The sequence below is a fragment of the Staurois parvus genome, unplaced genomic scaffold, assembly GCF_062004578.1.
Source record: "Staurois parvus isolate SC_StPar_1 unplaced genomic scaffold, SC_StPar_1.0 ptg000402l, whole genome shotgun sequence".
In the NCBI taxonomy this organism is placed as follows: domain Eukaryota; kingdom Metazoa; phylum Chordata; class Amphibia; order Anura; family Ranidae; genus Staurois; species Staurois parvus.
In genome coordinates, this window is record NW_028318198.1 from 2,660,014 (window position 1) to 2,684,076 (window position 24,063).

Here is a 24,063-nt window from a genome sequence, read left to right on the forward strand (position 1 = left end):
TGCTTACATAGTGTAGCATATCTTTAAATTATGCACCACACACAATAGAATAAAACTCACATTCAATAAATATCTAAATCACCCAAAAGGTGTATTCCATCCACTATCTGTGTACCATACCTCTTCATTTGGATCATGCACCTTACCAAACGTTGAGCATAAGCATCTATGGTCTTTTCTATATTTTCATATATCCGACTTCTTCCCGTACTCTCAATATCACCATAACCCTAGGGGCCATATAAGGTTAAAGCAAAGGGACCACAGTGCAGCACTGTATTATAAAAACACTTTATTTACCTTATTATTCTGCTTACATAAGAAGCTAACACAGAAGATGTTTTTCAAAATGGCCACTACGACACTTCCAGTTTACACCTGACATCACGGCCTGATGCGTTGCGTCATGAATCAACTTCCTCATTGGATGTGAACTTCAGACTAATAGGACTAGATATATATAGTCTACTTCTGCCCTTACTTTAGCCACCATCCACCATCTTTACTATTGGACATTAACCTCATCTCATCCCAGGGTGCCTTGTTGCATTAGGGTGACCAATTAAGATAATTATATTATCAAACACATTACCATAAACATTAAAATCCATGTACTAAAACATGGACCTCCAAGGGTATAGTTTAACACCTTTAAATTGTGGTAATGGTATTCACCTATTTAAAAGGTTATCATAGGAAAACTGGCTGTCAGAATATTGCTTTTTATGTTAGCTATCCTCCTCCTGCCTCTTGATTGGGCAATGAAGGCACAAAAGCAGATTGATTACATCATTTCTGTGCAGTTTGCTAGTGTTACACTTAGAGCAGAATCAGTGTCCCTTCTTCCAGCCAAAGTGCTGCTGTAGAGAAAATTAAAATAGACGGACTGGGGTACTTATATTAACTATATATACAGTTAGGTCCATATATATTTGGACACAGGCACAATTTTCATTCTTTTGGCTCTATAAGCCACCAGAATAAATTAAAATGAAACCATCCAAATGAATTTGAAGTGCAGACTGTCAGCTTTAATTCAAGGAATTGAACATAAATATTGAGTACAAATTTTAGAAACTGCAACCATTTTTATACACAGTCCCTTCATTTTCAGGGACTCAAATGTAACTGGACAAATTAATATAAATATACATAAATTGCTTATTTTTAATATTGTTGAGAATCCTTTACTGGCAATGACTCCTGAAGTCTTGAACCCATGGACATCACCAAAGACTGGGTTTCCTCCTTTCTGATGCTTTTGAAGGCTCTAACTGCAGCTGTATTCAGTTGTTCATTGTTTGTAGGTCTTTCTGCCTTTAGTTTTGCCTTCAGCAAGTGAAATGCACGCTCAATTGGGTTGAGATCAGGTGATTGACTCGGCCATTGCAGAATATTCCACTTCTTTTCCTTCAAAAGCTCCTGGGTTGCTTTTTCAGTGTGTTTTGGCATTTCTTCCTGTCATTCTGGTACAGATTAATCTTAGTTTCATCCATCCAAAGAATGCTTTTTCAGAACTGGTCTGGCTTTTTTTTTGGCAACATCTAATCTGGCTTTTCTATTCTTCAAGCTTATGAATGGTTTGCACCTTGTGGTGAACCCTCTGTATTTGCTCTTGTGAAGTCTGCTTTTGATTTTAGACTTTGGCAATGGTACGCCCACCTCCTGGAGAGTGTCCTTCATTGTTCTGGATGTTGTGAATGATTTTTTCTTTACCATAGAGAGGATCCTGCGATCATCCACCACTGTTGTCTTCCATGTACGTCCATGCCTTTTTATGTTAGTGAGCTCACCAGTGCATTCTTCTTTCCTCAAAATGTACCAAACTGTTGATTTGGCCACTCCTAATGTTGCTGCTATCTCTATGATGGATTTGTTTCATTTTTGAAGCCTTACAATGGCCTGTTTCACTTGCATGGACAGCAATTGATTCCAAATGCAAATACCACACTTAGAATCAACTCCAGACCTTTTACCTGCTTAACTGATTAAGAAATAATGAAGGAGTATCCCACGCCTGGCCATGAAACAGCTTTTGATTCAATTGTCCAATTACTGTTGGTCCCTTAAAAAAGGGGGGATGGCTACTCTTAAGAGCTATAATTCCTAAACCCTTTCTCAAATTTGGATGTACATACCCTCAAATTAAACCTGAGAGTGTGCACTTTCAGCTCATATCCATTATATAACTATAGCTTGAAAATGTTTTGGTAAATACCTGAAAAAACCTAAAATTGTGCCTGTGTTCAAATATATATGGACCTAACTGTACATTAAATATAATGATTGTCAGAGACAAGAAGAAGAGTCTTCAGTCCTGTCTGGGCTTCCACATGGCTTCCACTTTTCATTCCCAAAGCTGAGAAAAATTAAGCTAAGTATGTGGCTGGTAGGATCAACATTAAAGAGAACCTGTTGTCTCTTCATGGTATTATAAGTAAACCTGCCCTATGCACACACATTCCTGAGTATGTGCACAGCTACACACATAAACATACTGTACATCAACACATTAAAGTGGAACTAAACTGTCTCAATCAATATTAAATATTTTTACTGCTGCTAGCATTAGTAAAAATTTTTTTTTCACATTTCTTCAGTTGTTTCTGGGTTTAAAGATTAGGTAGTAGCAATTCTGACTCATAATTAGCATACTAACTCCAGGACAGTGAGTTTAGCTTTACTGCCTTAGAACAAATATGCAATATAAAGAATGGAGAAAGAAGAAACAAGTAGCAAAGTTCAAGACAAAATGTGTTGTTTGCAGTATGTAGGAAAGAGCCTGAGGGAGTTCTACAAGACCCTTTTCATCAGTGCTTTAAAGCAGTGGTCTCCAAACTGCGGCCTGGGGGCAAGATGCAGCCCCATGCTTGCCTTTATCCAGCCCTTGAGGCAATTTTGTTCCCACTGATACAAGACACTATTCCTCCCACTGACACCAATGGGGTATAATTCCTGCTACTGACATCAGCAATGGGGCCCATTGACACCAACAATGGGGCCCTATTTCTCCCACTGACACCAACAACAGGGTATTATTCCTTCCACTGACACCAGCAATGGGGCACTATTCCTCCCCCTAATACCAAAGATGTATTGTTTACTCCCGCTGACACCAGGACAATTTCAACTCCCATTAGCCACAGACCGCCCCCCCATAAGGTCTGAAGGACAGTAAACTGGCCTTTTGTTTAGAAAGTTCAGAGACCCCTGGTTTAAAGGATAAGTTTACCTTTGGGAACATGTTATATGTTCCACCCATTTTTGGGGTGGAATATGTAACATGTTTCCAATCCCAATCCCCCCTCCATGACAGCAGTACGGGAAGAAGCTCCCTGTACTAGCTGTCCCTTTTTAAAAAGAGTGTGGGTTTGCATGGCTCCACCCACACAGCTGAATTATTCATTTACAGAGTTCTGTGAAATAATGAACTAAAAGTCATGACAGCCCTTGTTGACCTGTAGTTCTTAATGAACTACCACGGTGCTGTGGAGCACTGTGGTAGTTCATTGAATCTTCCTGTCAGTATATCTGCTTGCCTGTATACCGCATATGGGCAAGCAGATATACTGACAGGTGTGCAGGAGACCTGTATGGCACCAGTAACCTGCTGATCGCTAGTGCAAAGCTTTTTGGTCTTGAAATAACTAACAGAAGCTGTGGATGCCCGAAGACTCCTGAGATTGATGATGAAAACATCCCAGGAGTCTAAGGAGCTATGGATGGAATGTCATTCACCTAGGCAGCCCCAATGGAAACAGCAGCTAAATAAAAAAAAAAGTATTTATAAAGAAAAACATGACATGGAAATTTAAAAGTTTCCAAGAGTAAAAAAGAGGGTGAAAATCTACTTTAAATCGAGATTTAGTTATTAAAGTGGTAGTTAACCAAAAACCAAAACAAAAAAAAGAGAGAAAACAAATGCAGCCACTGCATTTAGGAATTGGCAATCTGAAATATATATTGTTTGTTTTTGGGTTTAATACTGTTGTAACAATTTAAATTCCTAAGGAGGGCAGTCCTTCAGACCCCCAAAAAACATTGTTTTTTTACCACTTCCCCTCCTTAGGATGTACTCATACATACATGGCAGCTGCAGCCATGATCCGAATATCATCTTATTTAACTGGCGATTCTGCACAAGCTAAAACTGATCCAAGGAACTATAAAGCCACCTGATTACTTTTACAGGTGGTGAAAAGGGTCTACCCCCTCCAGCTGCTGCCAATACAGGGCTCTCCAGTCCCCAGCAGTGCATTAGACAGAGTGAGAGGAAATTCCATTATTCCGCCCGCTCTGTGATGTCAAAAACTTGAAGCGACTCAGTGATTCAGTCACTTCCAGTTTTGACTTGTTTACAAGCCATTACCGGCTTGTAAAGCATCTGATCAAACTGATCTTGGTTTGATCAGATGCTTTGGTAGGTGGAGGAAAGATATTAGGTCTAATAAACCCCAGAGCTCTCTATAATGAGAACCTGTTACGTTCCATGCTATCAAAAGGGATGTTGTTTATCTTTTGTGATAGTAATAAAGTTCAATGCAAAAAATAAAGGTACAGTGTCAAAAACATTTAATAAAATAATAACAAGTTTTTTTCAAAGCTTCCCTGTCCCCCCTGTGGTCATGCGCAAATTGGTAAACGGTTATTGCACTACACATGTGAAGTATAATTTCAAATGTCAGGATGAGCAATAATTCTAGTGCAAGACCTCCTGTGTAACTTTAAACTAGTAACTTGTAAAGGCTTTAAAGCATCACCTATGGAGATGTTTAGATACCGTAGCTTGTCGCCATTCCAAGGGCTTACGCAATTTTAAATTATGACATGTTAGGTACCTATTTACATGGAGTAACATCATCTTTAATATTTTACCAAACAACTGCATACTAAATTAAATTTTAGTGCACTAAAATTCATTTAAGTGTATTTTTCCTAAAATCTGCATTTGATGAACTGCTGCACAAATATTATATATATATATATATATATATATATATATATATATATATATATATATATAAAATTATATATATATATATATATATATATATATATACTTAATAATATATTAAAAATATATAATGTTGTGGTTTGTAAGTAATGTTCTAGGCCTGGCCTGGAATGGATTTGGTTAACAGACACTGTGAACATTACAAGTTACCTGAACGTTACTGCTTGTTTGGTGCTCTTCTTTCTCTCTATATATGATCCAAGAGCAGGAGCAGACTGACAACTCATGGGGCCCCCCGGGCAATAGGGGAGCATGGGGCCCCTGTGTCCTTGCCCAAACTCAAAAAAGCCTATGAAAAAGGTACCAGGGGCATCTCATGAGGCCCGCTACTGACCCCGGGCCCCCGGGCAGTGCCCGAGTATCCAAATAGTCAGTCCACCCCTGTCCAAGAGCCAAACTTTGGCCCTTGTATGCCTTTCACACATGCCATGGGTTGGCTTAACAACTCCTGGGGATTCAGTGCTCCAAGACACTGAACTACTATTAGAAACTATAAATGGTAATAAGTCAGGGAATTACTTCTTAATGGCAGATCTTCCCCAAAAGATCATGCAATGTATGTTTGGCATGCTTTAACACCATCATCATCTAGTGGGACCCAGTGGGGATTTAACTATTAATTCCACAATAGGTAATGGGGTAAGAATCCTTGCCTCCTGTAACATCATGAGCCTAATAAGTATATAGTATACTTCTAGCTGGCCACACATTATACAATGCTCTCGTGCAATTGTCCTTTAGATATAAGCTCAAACCTAAACCCTTTCAATTTGCATGCAATCAGGCAGGCCCATCCACTACATAGTTGAAGGTAAATCTAACAGAAATTGAATAAGAAAATTGCATAGTGTATGGGCAGCTTTAGTAATGAAATACTTCATTATTACTTACATATATTACTAGAACACCTCTAAACTTTTACATAAAGGATTACTTTTCAATGCCGTATATCAAGCCTACTTAAAATCTTGATTTTTAGGTGCAATACTAGACGTTTTATGAAATCTGGCACATTCTGGCACATTCTTTGTGTCTTTTTAGTTTGAAAGTTAAAATATTTTCACTTATTCTAATGGCTAATGTCCCTCTTTGGTTGTTAGCAATGCTGGAAAATATACTGCAGATATTCACTGATATATCAGGCATAGGTACAGCACAAAGTACTATGTGCACATAATCACAGCTTAATTATCTTTGAAAATGATTTTGTGAATGGTTGCAGTAAACAAATTAGCTTGTAAGATGCAGCCAGGTTGACAAGCTTCCAAAATGTACTTTTATAACCGCAACAGAGAAAATAACTAGCTTTTGCCTCTGGTTTAAAATAAACATTTTCACTCTTTATTAGAATTTGATCACTTAAAGACTACAATGTCATTACAATATACCCATTCTAACACTGATTGTTTGCAAAGAATTTTATATATATTCCCAATGTAAAAATGTTTCACAAACTGTACACAAATGCTCATTTATCCATCATTATTGTACACCATTAATTTTAGAAAAAGTAAAATAGTGTAGCTTTTAACCCTTGCAATGCCAGGCACTACCTCATATGTTCCACCTCTGATGGCCAAAATATGTTTTGCTATCTTATACATAAAAATTAGAGTCTTGAAAATAACCTTTAAATCGTATTTAAAAGTATTCAACCATGTAATTCTGTTTGTCTGATTATAAATGAGAAAATGTTTATTAAAGGGATAAAACACACAAATAACATATGCATACATTTAATACAATGTAATTTAGCAAAACAGTGAAAATTGGATGTATACGTAACTGCAAAGAAATTTGTACGAATTATAAGAATTTTTCCTACTTTATCTGTTTAGATGTATACTAAAAAGAGGGTCCTAAAATTATTACCAAACCTTGAAAGTATGCAAAACTATAGGGGCCTAGTGTAAACCTTTGCAACCGAATTGTACTTAAATGTTTAATAAAGTTGACTGTGAAAGTGTGGTTTTTTATTCTATATGATTGATTTTTAACTTTTAATCATTTTTACTTATACTTTTGTTTTTTTTCTATCATATAACTGAGATAAGATGTCCCTTTGTTACAATATACAATGGGTGGTGCAGGTCTTGGAAAAATAGGGATTGATTTCCCAAAGTCAAATAGACTGTTTATTTTGCAAGGGAATTAGCCACAGAGCTTAGTGAATGCTGAAGCTGTTCTCACTTCCATCATATAATCATGTAAAAGTGTAAATTTAGTTTTTTTTTTAACTTCATGTGATTGGGTACTCCTTGCAAAATGAAACTTCAACCAATTCACTAAGCTGTGAGGAAAATTCCCTTACAAAGTTCACCTTCCCTTGCAAAGAGAGCAGCCTATTAGCCTTTAAATCAACCTCGTTGAGGTTCAAATGTCCTCTTTAGCTGGAGATGGAGTTTGCAGATAAAAATCTGCTTTGCCCCTGGCATCCAATGCTGCACTGAGCATGAACCTGGAAGTGCTCAGGACAGAGCAAGGTCAATGAAATCCACAAGGAAATCAGTGAACGTAAGTCCAATATACCCTTCTGCTTGCAATCCTGAGTTTAAGACAAGCAACATGGGAAGAATCTGGTCTCATTGTTGGATAGCTGGAGGTATCACAACACAGTGGTGTTGATGTGGTGGCGGTGGTGGTGACAGTGGTGATAATATCCTCTAGAATGCATCACTAGAAGGGTCATCAGCAGAAGGAAGGAGGTTCTGATTCCCCTATATAAATCTTTAGTTAGACATAATTTAGAATACTGTGTCCAGGAGACACAACTGAAATCTTTAACTATATCAAGGGGGTGAACAAGGTTCAGGAGGGCTGTCAATATAAAAGCGAAATCAAGAACACGGGAACATAACCTCAAACTAACTAGGGGAAAGTTCAAACGTAATCTTAGAAAGTATTATTTTACTGAAAGAGTAGTTGATGCTTAGAACAAAGATAGTTTTATGCTCAGATAAAAAAGTTGACAAAAAACAAAAAGAGAACCAAAACATGTACAAAAAAACCCAAACAAAAAAAAGGGCAGACTTCATGGATCATTTAGATTTTTTTCTGCCATCACTTTTCTATGTTTCTATATTTTTTGTCACCCTGATCATTTCCACTGAGAATGGAACTGCTGCAGGCTATTATTATTATTATTATACAGGATTTATATAGCGCCAACAGTTTGCGCAGCGCTTTACAATATAAGGGAGACAATACAATTACAATACATTTCAGTACAGAAGGAATGTGAGGACCCTGCTCGTGGAGCTTACAATCTAAAGGATTACATTAACAGCACACTCACAGCTATTGTTACCTTCCATAGCATTATTCCTTAAGGCCCCTTTCACATGGGGTGAACGTTTTGATCAGCAGGGTTTCTGTCTGCTGATCCCCTGCTGATCAGAGCAGAGCGAGTGGATGGCAGGTCCATGTCCACTCAGTTTCTGCAGAACGGACATGGACAGAACCAGCTTTGCTCTATTGACAGCCAACTACCCTTCAATCCAATCCACCTAGACCAGACTGGGTCAGATTGGAGACAAGCGGATATAAGTGGACACAAGTCCTAGAGGTGAATGGACCGTTCAATCAGGTCAGTTTGAAAAACTGACAGGCAGACCTGATTGGACACTTTATGTGAAAGGTGACTAAAGAGTTACTTGTAGCTTCTTTTTATTTTTTCAAAGGTCTAATGCTGTCCCTTTCTGCTGCTGAGCTCCACCATCTAGGAAGGTCTTGCTCTTGCCTTTTTAATCTATTGTACTACATGAAGAAACCTGAATAAAGAGTTAGACTTTATGCACTCTTGCAAGAGGATGAAAATTCCTTCATGGGTTAGAAAAGCCATTGAGGGGAGATCGTTCTGCGTTCTGCTAAAAAGGTGAAGAAATAAATCTACCCCAACTCACAACTACACAACTAAAACAAACCTCTACATTTTTAAACAGTTTTTTATATGAAATTTTTATTTCCAAACAAGAATGTAATGTGGGGTGCACCCACGACACAGAAAACCTTAGAGATTATGGGGTAGATTTACTAAAGGCAATCAGACTGTGCAGTTGAACTCTGAAAGAGCAGTTGCTCCAGAGCTTAGTGAATGAGCAGAAGCTCTGCTGACTTCCATCATCCAATCATGTGCAAGCAAAACTGCTTTTTTTTTTTTCAATTTTCCTTGCACGTTATTGGGTATTCCTTGCAACGTGAATCTTTATCTCATTTTCAATGCCCTGGAGCAATTGCACAGTGCACAGTCTAATTGCCTTTAATAAATCAACCCCTATGTGTTTTCCAAAGAGAGAGCCCGACAGAAACTATTTGCTCCCAGACTGTTTATTAAACATTTATTTATCAGTCTTGGACTTTAAGAAGAAACAAATAACATTAAATTCCAGTTAAAATGCTACTGACTTACACTAATCAATACAATACTAACAAGAAATTAGTTTACTGTAGTTAGATCAGTGAAAAATAAATTCCTATTGGTTGTTCTGAATTCCTGCAATCAGCATATTGCTCTTTGTTTTATTAAATAAACCTGATGGCTTAGACCTGTGTCACCTTGTTTGTACATTTGCTTAATTTTAATCTTCTATTGGGTTTGACAACATGTTGGGATTTTATCAGGTGCCTATTCTAGATTCTGTGGCAAAGGCAGTGAAGGCTGGATGGTGACAAATGACAGCTCAATTTCTGCACTTGTACAGGTGTATAAGTCCCTCTGTTATCCTTATCAACAATAGCTTAGAATGAAATACTTAAACTGGTTGTAAACCATCACACACAGTTGTGCTCATAAGTTTGCACACCCTGGCCAAAATTGTGACATTTTTGGCACTGATATTGAAAATATGACCGATCACGTCAAAAAACTGTCTTTTATTTAAGGATAGTGATCAGTAAAGCAATTTATTATCACATAGTTGTTTGGCTCCTTTTAAAATCATAATGATAGCAGAAATCACCCAAGAGGACCTGATCAATATTTGGCCTTGGTACAGACACACAAGGTGACACGCACAGGCTAAAATGTCAATTAAAGGTTAATTTCCCTCATCTGTGGCTTTTTAAATTGTAATTAGTGTCTGTGTATAAATAGTCAATTAGTTTGTTAGCTCTCAGGTGGATGCACTGAGCAGGCTAGATACTGTGCCATGGGGAGCAGAAAAGAACCGTCAAAAGACTTGCGTAACAAGGTGATGGAACTTTAAAAAGATGGGAAAGGATATAAAAAGATGTCCAAAGCCTTGAATATGCCAGTCAGTACTGTTCAATCACTTATTAGAAAGTGAGAAATTCTGGGATCTCTTGATACCAAGCCAAGTTCAGGTAGACCAATAAAGATTGCAGCCACAACTGCCAATATTCTTCGGGATAATCAGTATAATGACAAGCCTCAGGTGATACACAGAGATGAAACAAATTATCCTACATAAGTTGTACCCAGCTATGTGCAGTCCTCTATTCTTTACAACCTTCAAAGGCTTTTTCTTGCAAGGGGCAGGGATCTAACATCACACTGTGCACAGGACAGAAAGGAGAGCTCAGTGTAACCTGAGACCTGAGTGGAGGGAATGGACACACTTTCCATACACAGAAAAACATGCACAGCTAAGGCTGTCAATCACAGGCTGTATGCTGGGGGGCGAGATAATCTTTTGAGATTGCTTGGTTAGACTGTTAGAAGTGACTCATGCAGATAACAGAGGGAGGAGAGATCAGAGAGGAACAACATTAGGTGCTCTGGGTTAAGGTAAGTACACACTATAGAGGGATATGCATTGTTCATTTTTCATTTTAGAGGTTTAAAATCACTTGAAAGGCATAAACCTTTCTACCCGCCCTATACTAAAAAAAAAATTAACATTACTATGTCAGCAATTTTTGCTTGTATTCAAACATAAGGCATGCTGTTTTACACTTCACAGCTTAATACATGACCTCTGCCTGTAGTTTAAGAAGTAACATTTCCTGTGAAGAAACTATATATCCTGCAATCCCTAGGCCTTTCCTTGTGATTGGCCACCACTGTGGTCACATGTTCAGGAGCTGGACCTGCCGGCTCCTGACCATTACTAGAGGCTGGGAGCTGACTTTGGCGGCTTGGGGCATTTAATAAGTGCGCTTTTAGCTTCTGCCGCCCATGGACACATATGCATGGCGTGTGGGCATTAGAGCTCCACCTTCTTTGCCACCACACATATGAATCACATAGGTTACAAGATGTTAACATGCTGGAAGAGATGTGTTTCATCACATTAGTGCAGCCATAAATGAGATACTAAACAGAGGAAGTGGCAAGGCATGACTAAATGCTGGGTAACCCAGAAAAAGAAGTTGCCTGTCCTTAGGGACAAGCTAGGTTGTATGCAACTAGGGACAAGCTAGGCAAAGCAATACATAAATTGGGAAATTGATCAACCATGACACTACAAACTGCAACCACAAAATGTAGGCTCATCATTACAAGGTAAGGCAAGCAATCTACACATGGAATATGACTACACTAATACCTAGTTAACCACTTGCCTACTGGGCACTTTTCCAGCCTAGGCCAATTTTCAGCTTTCAGCACTGTCGCACTTTAAATGACAATTGTGCGGTCATACAAACACTGTACCCATATGACATTTTTAGCATTTTTTTCACACAAATAGAGCTTTCTTTTATTTACCACTGGGTGTTTTATTTTATGCACTATAAACAAAAAAAGCGAATATTTTGAAAAAAAGTTTTCTTTGTTTCTATTATGAGATTTTACACACAGGTAATTTTTCTCCTTCACTGATGTGCGTTGATGAGGCTGCACTGATAGGCAGCACTGATGGGCACTGATAGGCAGCACTGATGAGCACTGATAGGCAGCATTGATGGGAACTAAAGCAGTACTGATAGGCAGCACTGATGGGGACTGATAGGCTGCACTGATGAGACAGCACTGATGAGGCAGCACTGGTGGATATTAATGAGGGGACACTGATGATCTGTACTGATATTTGGCACTGCTAGGGGGCAATGATGGGCACTGAAGGGAACTAATAGGTAGCACTGAAGGGTACTGACTGGCGGCACTGACTGGCAGCACTGACTGATGGCACTGATAGGAGACACTGACTGGCGGCACTAATGGACACAAATGTGCAGCACTGCTGGGCAGCACTGTTGGGAACTGATGGGCAGCACTGTTGGGCACTGCTGGTCACTGATGGCCAGCACTATTGGGTACTGATGGGTAGCACTGTTGAACACTTTTGGGGCTTCACTGGTAAGCAGGGTGCTGGTAATCAGTGCCCGGATTAGCAGTGCAAATGTCTACTTTGATAGCTGCCGGTTACTGGCAGTACTTTCCTTACACTGTGACAGCATGAGGAAAGTACTGCAGATAACTGGCAAGTGTATTTCCTGTTATTGGCCTTTTACCATGTCATGTGATCATCCAAAGGACACAGCGATCACAGACAGCACTGAATGCACACCGCTGGGGGTGTGCGGGGGTCATGTTCTGGGAGCACATAATATGATGCCCTCCCAGAACTTTACTACCGTGCTGCAGCCGTCATTTGGCTATAGCGTCGTACTAAAGTGGTGAAAACATTGAAAGTACATTTTGTATGGTATTGCAGTGCACTGACTGCTGCTGACAAAGCAACGAGGACAAGATGACCTTATATACCTCTCTGCTTACTTGCCTCCACTATTTCACTTTTGTCTTGTTTTCAGCAGTCTCAGAAGTTAGTGAAACTTTGACAGTCCCCCGAGGTGTTCGTACTCTTGATGTTCCGGTAAACTAGTTAGTTAGCTATTTAGAGCAGTAATCAACTTTACAACTATAAGCAAAACCGCTGGCTTTGCCCGGCAGCCCTATAGCTGTGAAATTACCTTCCATCGAGCCCCCGCCACATGGTGAAGATATGAGATTCTCAGCAAGTTACACAGACAGCTTATTGATTTAGCAAAAGAAACACAGAAAGTTATAAATCCAAGAGTTTTATTGGCTCTGACTTTTGCCAGAGGGCCCAAAGAAAGAGGAATACATTTCACAGTATTGTATGTATTCCACTTAGAGTGAATAATAACAAGAAATGTTTGCTTTTTTCATTTATGCACTTAAAAATGACAGTCAACGCAAATTACATTTTATGCAATATTTTTATTTCTGATTCATAGGGCATCATTTTTGCTGTGATCATTAACAAGTTTCTTTGCTGACTATTTTTTAGTCATAAAAAGACTTAGTTGTTAAAACAGTCAGAACTTGTTCAAAACAGCCAGTGCGCTGAAATGATCCATAACTACTTCCCCTCCACCCTATAGCAGAAATACTGCTACAGGGTGGAGTAGGGGGCGCACGCGAGCCTCGCACGTGCCCTAACCATGCCGCCATTCGTGGCCTCGGCTGTCAATCACCGGGTCCCAGCTGGTGATTACTTGCCAGCACCTGTTGATCGCCGAGTATCTCCGACGGGGGGAGAAACCTGCATGTAAACAATACAGATCTCTCCCCTGTCAGCTCCTGCACACTGGTTTGTTTGGCTCTGCATAGCAGTCCTGCTATAAGTCGCGGATCGCTGCCATTACTAGTAAAAAAAAATATTTTTTTAAATTCCAGTATATATACCGCCATTTGTAAACGCTATAACTTTCACATAAACCAATTAATTTACACATATTGGGATTTTTTTTAGCAAAGACATGTAGCAGAATACAAATTTTTGACGAAATTAGATTTTTTTTTTTACTGGACATGTTTGATAGCAAAAAGTCAAAACTATTGTTTCTTTCTCAAAATTGTCAATATTTTTTTGTTTATAGTGGAAAAATAAAAAAATGAACAGGTGATCAAATACCACCGAAAGAAATCTCTCTGGGGAAAAAAAGGACGTAAAGTTCATTTGGATGCAATGTTGCATGACTGCGCAATTGTCAGTTAAAGTAACGCAGCGCAGTAACACAAAAAATGGCCTGGTCAGGAAGGGGGGTAAATTCTAGGCAGGGCAAGTGGTAAGTTATCTGTACTGGTGGTGAGTGGCAGTGCTTCATTTATTTTGACAACACAAAGCACAGTTTACGTTTTTCTTTAACTTTATTTAAATGTCAGAAAGTGCCAATATCCTCATTTTGTGACTTTTCACAACATTTCACAGATGGAGACCTTAGGTGATATCTGGTGCAGAGAAATTAAGACATGCTGAATGTTTTCCCATTTCTCTACTCTGTTGTAGTGTGAACAGAACACATACTGTGGAAAACAATTATTTTCTATGTGCCCTTTGCAGTGAACTGTGTTTATCAGATACAGGGCATAATACATGGTGTGGATGAGCCCTTACAAATGTTGTACCTTGCATACTGTTTTTCGCCAGGACCACTTAAATATTTGACTTTGACACAGATTAGGAGCTTATTATTTATATTTATATGTTCAAGTGTATATATATATATATACTGTAAATATACGGTATATATGCAATCCTCTATTACCAATCACTGAAAAAGAAGAATCATTCCTCAGTGAGTGAAAATCATATTTGATTTTTTTTTTTTTTGGGGGGGGGGGGGGGTACTCAGCTGAAAGTAAAATGGATATTGAAACTCTTAGTGCTGATCTTTACTTGGAGACTGCAGATAACTCTCCAAATGATGTTAAGTTTCATTACATAATTGATTTGTGCAGTGAAACACTTTGTAGTAATATGCCATTAGTGTGACAAAAGGATGTAAAAACAGAGTATTTGTGGGAAACATTTAGTGCAAAAAAACACACATAAAAAGCTGACAAATGTGAGAAAGCATTCTAGAATATTCATAGATATAAATACCGGTAATGCAAGTCTGGAATATCAAAAAGACAGCACAATATGCCTATTCTTATAATCACCGATTGTTACACTTCAATGCATCAACCTCTTCTGTTTTCTATCTAGTATCTAATGAATCAACTCTTTACTGTGATCTCCTTCAAAGTTCTTCTCAGTACACCAAGCCATCCTCAGACTGATTTCATAGTATAAAACTGACACTTGAAAGATTCTGTGACATATTAAACCTTCATTTTTATTCACGAGGAACATAGCCTAAATTCCAAATATCTAAATCTTTAAGCTAGTCACTACTACAACTCAAAAATGCCTCTTGTATATTTTATCTGAGATTACTTTCACTTTAGTATAGAGGTTATAATTTCTTGCCCTAGTGCTTAAATGCTGTATTAAACTCCAAAACAAAAATGTAATATATTGCAGCTTACCAATTCTTAGATGTGGTGACTGTACTTGTTTTTTTTTAGAAACAGAAAAGTGATAGCAGAAAAAAAGTGGTCCATTGAGTCTGCTGCTTGGGTTCTTATTATATATATACTATATATATATATATATATATATATATATATATATATATATATATATATATATATATATTAGACACACACACTCTGTGTATGCAGCACCTTGAAAAAAAAAAGTACCCCTTGAAATTTTCCACATTTTGTCATGTTACAACCACAAACATTAATGTATTTTATTGAGATTTTATGTGACAGACCAACACAAAGTGGCACATAATTGTGAAGCGTTGATAAATGGTTATCAACATTTACAAATAAATATGTGGACAGTGTGGCGTGCATTTGTATTCAACTCCCCTGAGTCAATACTTTGTAGAACTACCAGCTTTGCCCATCTACAGAGTTACATTTTTGCCCATTCTTCTTTGCAAAATAGCTCAAGCTCTGTCAGATTGGATGGAGAGTGTCTGTGAATAGCAATTTTCAAATTTTGCTACAGATTCTCAAATGGATTTAGGTCTGGACTTTAACTGGGCCATTTTAACACATGAATATGCTTTGATCTAAACCCGCGGTCACTAAATGTCGGATTCCGGTCCAAGAACGGCCCCAGCAGCGCTCCCTTCTGGACCGCCAGTCCGCAATGACAGATTGGCCGCTGAGCAGGGTGGTCATCACGACAACATGACATCATGTGTGTGCATCGCCCCTTGCATCTCACTGTTTCTCTGGCTCCTGCTCCCTGCCTGTACACAAGCATCTTTCAGCACAGCTCTTGTCTGCCCTCAAGGTAGGGTGCAGTCTTACAGGGGCACTCTGATGGGCACATTTAATGTTAAAGAGTTATGCTGATGGGCACATTTAATGTTAAGGTGCACTCTGATTGGCACAACATAGAATGTGCCCATTAGATTGCCCCTTTAACATAATATGGGCACGTCAGAGTTCCCCTTAACATAAAATATGCCTGTCAGAGTGCCCCTTGACATAAAATGTGCCCATCAGAGTGCCCCTTAACATGAAATGGGCCTATCAGAGTGCCCCTAAAATAAAATGTGCCAGTCAGCGTGCCTTTATGTTAAAGGGCACGCTGACAGGCCCATTTTATGTTAAAGGGCACTCTGACAGGCCCATTTTATGTTAAAGGGCACTCTGACAGGCCCATTTTATGTTAAAGGGCACTCTGACAGGCCCATTTTATGTTAAGGGGCACTCTGATGGGCATCTTTTATGTTAAGGGGGCACTCTGATGGGCATGTGTTATGTTAAGGGGGCACAAATGGGCACATACTGTGGAAAGGGGCACTCTGATGGGCACACATGATGAAAAGGGGCAGTCTGATTGGCACATGTGACGTAAAGGGGCACTCTGATGGAGAAATATTATGGAAAGGGGTACTTTGAGTGTAAGCGGGTACTCTGACAGAAATACCTGATGTAAGGTGGCACTGTGATGGGGATACCTGATGTAAAGGGTCAGTCTGATAGGGACAACTGATGTAAAGGAGCACTCTGATGGGCACACCTGATGTGATGGGAATACATGATGTAAAGTTGCACTCTGATGGCGACACCTAATGTAAGGGGGCACACTGATGGAAAAACCCTATTCTGACCTCTGCCAGAAGAAAATTTTAGTGACCGTACTTCCTTGAATTTTAATTCAATACCCCTGATCTAAACCATTCCATTGTAGCTCTTGCTGTATGTTTAGGGTCAGTGTCTTGCTGAAAGGTGAACCTCAGCCCTAGTCTCTAGTCTTTTGCAGACTCTAACAGGTTTTCTTCTAAGATTTCCCTGTATTTGGCTCCATCCATCTTCTCATCAACTCTGACCAGCTTCCCCTTTCCTGCTGAAGAAAAGCATCTCCACAACATGATGCTGCCACCACCATGTTTCACGGTGGTGATAGTGTATTCAGGGTGATGTGCAATGTTATTTTCTGCCACTCATAGCATTTTGCTTTTAGGCCAAAAGTTCAATTTTGCTCTCATCTGACCAGAGCACCTTCTTCCACATGTTTACTGTGTCCCCCACACGGCTTCTCACAAACTGCAAATGGGACTTCTTATGGCTTTCTTTAAACAATGGCTTTCATCTTGTCACTCTTTCATAAAAGGCCAGATTTGTGGAGTGCATGACTAATAGTTGTCCTGTGGAGAGGGCTCCCACCTGATCTGTGGATCTCTGCAGCTCCTCCAGAGTTACCATGGGCCTCTTGGCTGCTTATCTGGTTAGTGTCAGTTTAGGTGGACGGCCATGTCTTGGTAGGTTTGCAGTTGTGCCATACTCTTTCCATTTTTGCACGATGGTTTGAACAGTGCTCCATGAGATGTTCAAAGTTTGGGATATTTTTTGAATGACCTAATCCTACTTTAAACGTATCCACAACAATATCCCTGACCTGCCTGGTGTGTTCCTTGGCCTTCATGATGCTGTTTGTTCACTAATGCTCTCTTAACCTCTGTGGGCTTCATGGAACAGCTGTATATTATACTGAGATTAAATTACACACATGTGGGGGTATCAAACTAAAGGGGGCTGAATACAAATGCATGCCACACTTTTCAGATATTTATTGGTAAAAAATTTTGAAATCCATTTATCATTTTCCTTCCACTTCACAATTATGTGCCACTTTGTGTTGGTCTATTACATACACTTACAATAAAATGCATTTAGTTTTTGGTTGTAACATGAAAAAATGTGGAACATTTCAAGGGGTATGAATACTTTTTCAAGGCACTGTATATATATACTGTATATATACACACACACACTGCTCAAAAAAATTAAAGGAACACTTTTTAATCAGAGTATAGCATCAAGTCAAATGAACTCCTGGGATATTGATCTGGCCAGTTAAGTAGTAGAAGGGGTTGTAAATCAGTTGCAGCTGCTTTGGTGTTGATGAAATTAACAACAGGTGCACTAGACAGACAACAACGAGATAACCCCCAAAACAGGGATGGTTTTACAGGTGGAGGCCACTGACATTTTTTTCCCTACTCATCTTTTCTAACTGTTTTCTCTAGTTTTGCATTTGGCTATGGTCAGTGCTACTACTGGTAGCATGAGGCGATACCTGGACATTACAGAGGTTGCACAGGCAGTCCCACTCAGGATGGCACATCAATATGTGCCATTGCCAGAAGGTTTATTGTATCTCCTAGCACAGTCTCAAGAGCATGGAGGAGAATCCAGGAGACAGGCAGTTACTCTAGGAGAGCTGAACAGGGCCATAGAAGGTCCTTAACCCATCAGCAGGACCGGTATCTGCTCCTTTGTGCAAGCAGGAACAGGATGAGCACTGCCAGAGCCCTACAAAATGACCTCCAGCAGGCCACTGGTGTGAATGTCTCTGACCAAACAATCAGAAACAGACTTCATGAGGGTGGCCTTTGGGCCTGACGTCCTGTAGTGGGCCCTGTGCTCACTGCCCAACACCAAATAGCTTGATTGGCATTTGCCATTGAACACCAGAATTGGCAGATCCGCCACTGGTGCCCTGTGTTTTTCACAGATGAGAAGAGGTTCACCCTGAGCACATGTGACAGACATGAAAGGGTCTGGAGAAGCCGTGGAGAATGTTATACTGCCTGTAACATGATTCAGAATGACAGTTTTGGTGGTGGGTCAGTGATGGTCTGGGGAGGTATATCCATGAAGGGACGCACAGACCTCTACAGGCTAGACAATGACACCCTGACTGCCATTAGGTATCAGGATTAAATCCTTGGACCCATTGTGAAACCCTACGCTGGTGCAGTGGATCCTGGGTTCCTCCTGGTGCACAAAAATGCCTGGCCTCATGTGGCGAGAGTATGCAGGCAATTCCTGGAGGATGAAGGAATTGATGCCATTAAATGGCCCCCCACACTCCCCTGACTTAAATCCAATAGAACACCTCTGGGATATCCTGTTTCGGTCCACACTGCGCCTCCAGGTTGCACCTCAGGCTGTCCAGGAGCTCAGTGATACCCTGGTCCAGATCTGGGAGGAAATACCCTAGGACACCATCCGTCATCTCATTATGAGCATGCCCCAATGTTGTCAGGCAGGCATATAAGAAAGTGGGGCCATACAAACTACTGAGTACCATTTTGAGTTGCTGCAATGAAATTTTAGTATAATGGACTAGCCTGCTGCATCATTTTTGCACTTTGATTTTTGGGATGTCTTTGAATTAAGTCCTCTGTAGGTTGATAATTTTCATTTCCATCAAACAATGGGGCATCCTTACATTCCTAACACATTACCCAGTCCATATCGGTATAGATATCCAGCATGATATTTCTCCCCATTGAGATCTGAATGTGTTTTCAAAGTGTTTAATTATTTTGAGCAGTGAATATATATATATATATATATATTTATATTTATACACCCACATATATACACATACAGTATATATATATATATATATATATATATATGGGGGGTTTTTTTGTGTTAACTTTTTTGTGTGAGTATAGACTTGTTTGTCCCAAGCATGCTTGAAGCCACATACTGTTTACTGACTCGCTACCTCTGCTGTAAGTCTATTCCAAGCATCAACTACCCTTTCAGTAAAATAATTCTTTCTATGATTAGTTTTGAACTTTCCTCCTATTAGTTTTAGGTCATGCTCCTGTGTTCTTGAGCTTGGCTTCATATTAACAATATTGCCCTCTTGAGCCTTACTCGCCCCCCTGATGTATCTTTACTCCAGACTGTACATGTTAAGATCCTGACGTCTCTCCTGATATGTTTTATCCCTCAGACTTTTCACCACTTTTGCTACCCATCTCTGGACTCGTGCTTATTAATATCTTTTTGTAAGTGAGGTCTCCAGAACTAGACACAGTATTCTAAATGACGTCTTACTAAAGATCTATAGGGGAATCAGGACTTCCTTACTCCTGCAGGTGACCCCTCTAGTAATGCATCATATAAATCTATTCACTTTTCCCACTGCCTGGCCACACTCTTTGCTCATTTTGCAGTCATCTGAGATATTTCTATTTTTTCTGTAGTGCTGGCCAACACTGTACCCCAATGTTGTTCTCTGTCTCTTACGCATATCGCTTATATATAGAATAAATAGAACAGTGCCTAGTACAGAGCCTTGTGGTACACCACTAGTGACTTGTTTCTGTTCTGAATGAACCTCATTTACAACTGCATATCCACTGAACCACTCAAAGGTTTTGTCCTTGCTTGTACAATTTTTGTTTTAGATCATCATGATCACTATGTGGAGCTGTATCAAATGCCTTGCTGAAATCAAGATAGGCTATGTCCACAGCACCACCCTGGTCCAAAACGTTAGTGATATAGTACAAAGGATTAAATCAGATTACTCTGATATGATTTGCCCCCAGTAAAGCCATGCTGCTTTGGATCCAGTAAGTTTCATGTTTTTAAGTGATCAATGATCCTTCTTTTCAGGAGTGATTCCATTAACTTGACTACAATAGATGTTGAATTCACTGGCCTGTAATTGTCAGCTTCTATCTTGCTGCCCTTCTTGTGGATAGGTACAATATTAGCTGTTCATCATACATGGCACACATCAGAAGTACTAAGCAGCTTGACAGACTTTAATTGTCTTGAGACCTGTAATCTCAAGTTTGTGTTTGATATGAAACAATATAACTGTAGGGACAAGCAAGAAGACATCTGAAAGTGACTGTAAAGGACAAGGTCACCTTTTCCAAAAAAAAATTGACTTCCCTACCTAACTCCTCCAATAGATGGCCTATAATGCTGTCTGTACAGCCGGTAAAATCTAGTGTCTGACTGCCTATGCCTGTGCACTAATGTCCGATAGATTTTAGAGGGACATTACTCCTACAGATCTGCAGGGTGAACTTGTACTTTAATTGAGGAAACAGTGCAGGAGACAGATCCAAGGCATAACTGAACACATCTGAGCCAGATTGCAAGATATAAGCCAAGGCCCCTAACCTTTAATTATGTACCTTTAATTCTGTGCTCTAGATTCAACATCCCAAACTATTATAGCTACTTCCTCTTTGCAAAAATGCCTACCTGATTACTTAATGTACCTAAAACCACAACCTACCATATCCTTTTTCCCCACCAATGTTCATTCACACTGCAAAGGTGTCCAATTCTGTTGTACAGTATATCCATGCTGCTCCAGGACAGTGGAATAATCTTCACACTTGCTCAAATTAATGTCAATAAAGATATATGGTTATTTGCCCCTGGAGCAGCAGTGAGGTTTCAACCACAGCTTCAGCAATCCTCGATACTGTGCAGCTAACAAGGAGATTGCATGGGCATAGAGTTAACAACATTTTGTTTTTGATTAGCGCCAGAGAATTAAAATGACAATCTTCAGCACTACTAATTTTGGAGAGCCAGCACAGATTTTATGTTCCTGCAACTAAATTATTAACCTACATTTAATAAAACTGAACCAGGCTTGTTTGAAAGTTGGGATCTTGGGCAGGTCAGAAAAAATGTATCTTCTGTCTTGGCATTTTTAGTTTGAAAGGTTGGGAGTTGTGTGAAATTGATTATAAAATACTAATTTGTTTCTCTTTTTTAATTCGATTTTGGAACTCACATTGTGTAACTCTACAGTAAATAGCTTTGCTATTAGAGCTATACTTTCTGCACATTACAGTTATTACAGTTACAAAAAACCATAGCAATGATTTACAACAGTACAAAAAGTGCATGAACAATACTTAAGAGCTTGTAACAAACAGAATGCTTTTACAGAACGTTTGGAGTTGGGAACATTTGTACTCTGTGCTTTACATTTTAATGTCAAATGACAAGCCTTTAAAAAAATGTTCTTTTTCAAGGCATTTCACTTTTTATTTTAGGATTTTTTTAAGTATATCTGTCTCAATCATAAATATGTGATACCAGTTAAACAACTAGTACTTGTGGAAGCCTTTTCCTCCTTTCAATGTTGGGGGAAAAGGGTGGATCTATTAAGTCTAGATTGTTTACCTACAAAAATAAACACTGCAGAAAGTTTGCCTGTAGATTGTTTAGGAACCCTCAGGGGAGGTTAATTGGTAGTGTTTACAAGAGGTATAGTAAGCGCGGCAGGACATTCATTTTCACTACACTATTATGGCCAAATCAGGGGAATATTCCTCTGTCCCCATGTTGTAAGTCTGCTTTTATTGTTCGAGCTAGAGAACTAAAGTTTAATTCAAATACTTGTTTAGAAATACAAAATAAATTAAAATTGCAGCGCTAATCATAAAACACAAAAAACATAAAGTCCAATAAATGAAAAAAAGCTCTAGTTAAAAAGTCCCAAATGTAATTCCCATGATCCACCATCACGAGGACACCCGGATGGTTCAGCCTCTTACCAGAAATTCTGACCGCAACACACCGGTCAATATAGGCAACTCAAATGGGAGATGGATATGTGTAGATCATGGAACCAACAATCCCCATCCAGATAGATATCAATCCTCCTCTCAAAGATCTGAAAACGGCCCTAAAAGAAGACTCCCATCCAATATTTAGATAAGGAATAAAAGAAAAAGGCCACTCATAGTGTAGTATTTAAATAATAAAATCACCCTGTTTATTACAAGTTACTCATACATTGTATTGGATAGTTACCAGTATTTGAATCAAGTTTCCAACCAGGAAAATGGCCGCTGTCCTTGTAATAAACAGGGTGTCCTTCGGAGCGCGCACGGTCCAAAATGGTGGGCGCCGTTTATGAACAGCAACCTGCCCCTGCACTTCAACCGTCCAGCCATTTATATACAGCGGCCAGACAGGAAGTGGTTAACTGGAACTTTTTTTGATTTATTGGACTTTATGTTTTTTGTGTTTTTTGATTAGCGCTGCAATTTGCATTTATTTTCTATTGTGTATGTTGCCTGATGTGCGAGCTGCTTTTCTCTGATTTTTTATTTATATATATATATATTTTTTTTTTTTTTTGCTACATGATTAGTATATTTACCCAAGCGCAGGTTAATTGTTTTTGACTTGTTTAGGAATGACTGTACATTGGTTCCCAGGTATTTTATATGTGGTGTAAATTATTTGAAAGGCGTCTGACTGGCTCCTATAGGTTCCATCTGATTTGTTCCTGTGGGGCCTACACAGCCTCAGATTTGGGGTTAGTTTTGAAGTTTGGGATGTTGCTAAAATGCTATTTTAAAAGTTATTTTATTAAAACTAGGATTGAGATATTTGGGGTTGTAATAAAAAAGACTAAATCATCATCATATGCAGCTACTTTGTAGCATGCTGAATTAGCCTGCAGTTTTCAGGCTAATGTGGGCTCTAATAGTCTGCCGAAATGGTTTGAAAAATTAGTTTAAGTATAAGAGGAACAGGGGTCAACTCTGCTTGGTCCCGTTATGGATATTAATAGAGTATAAGACAGTTTTGCTAGTTTTAACAGAAGCTGAGGGTATAATGTGGTATGTGTAAATTCTCAATTAACTCTGTTAAATGCTTTCTCAGCATCAGTAGACAGAACAATAACAGGTTTTTTTTTTATCAGGGTAAACTGGATGGCATTAAGAACCTGTTGAGTGTTATACCTGGCCAAAATATTTAAAATCCACATTTAGCATGGATATTGGTCAATTATTTTGACAAATTTGGGGTATTTTCCCAACCTAGGCATGACCTAATTTAATGTGCATATTATAGTTGGGTTTGCATCATTAGGGCAAGGTTTTTTATTTTTTGTGGCTGATTTTTAATTTTCAAATCTCAGATGTAAGATAATCTACTTGTGCTACAAAATGAAGCTTTCTGAGAGTGT

The 24,063-nt window shown here is 39.1% G+C and overlaps 1 protein-coding gene across 1 annotated transcript in view; it reads right to left on the bottom strand.

Annotated features, from left to right (window-relative positions):
- Positions 1-24,063, bottom strand: part of OLFM3 (olfactomedin 3) — a 340,444-nt gene that overhangs the window by 152,898 nt on the left and 163,483 nt on the right. The gene's annotated exons all lie outside the window — the stretch shown is intronic.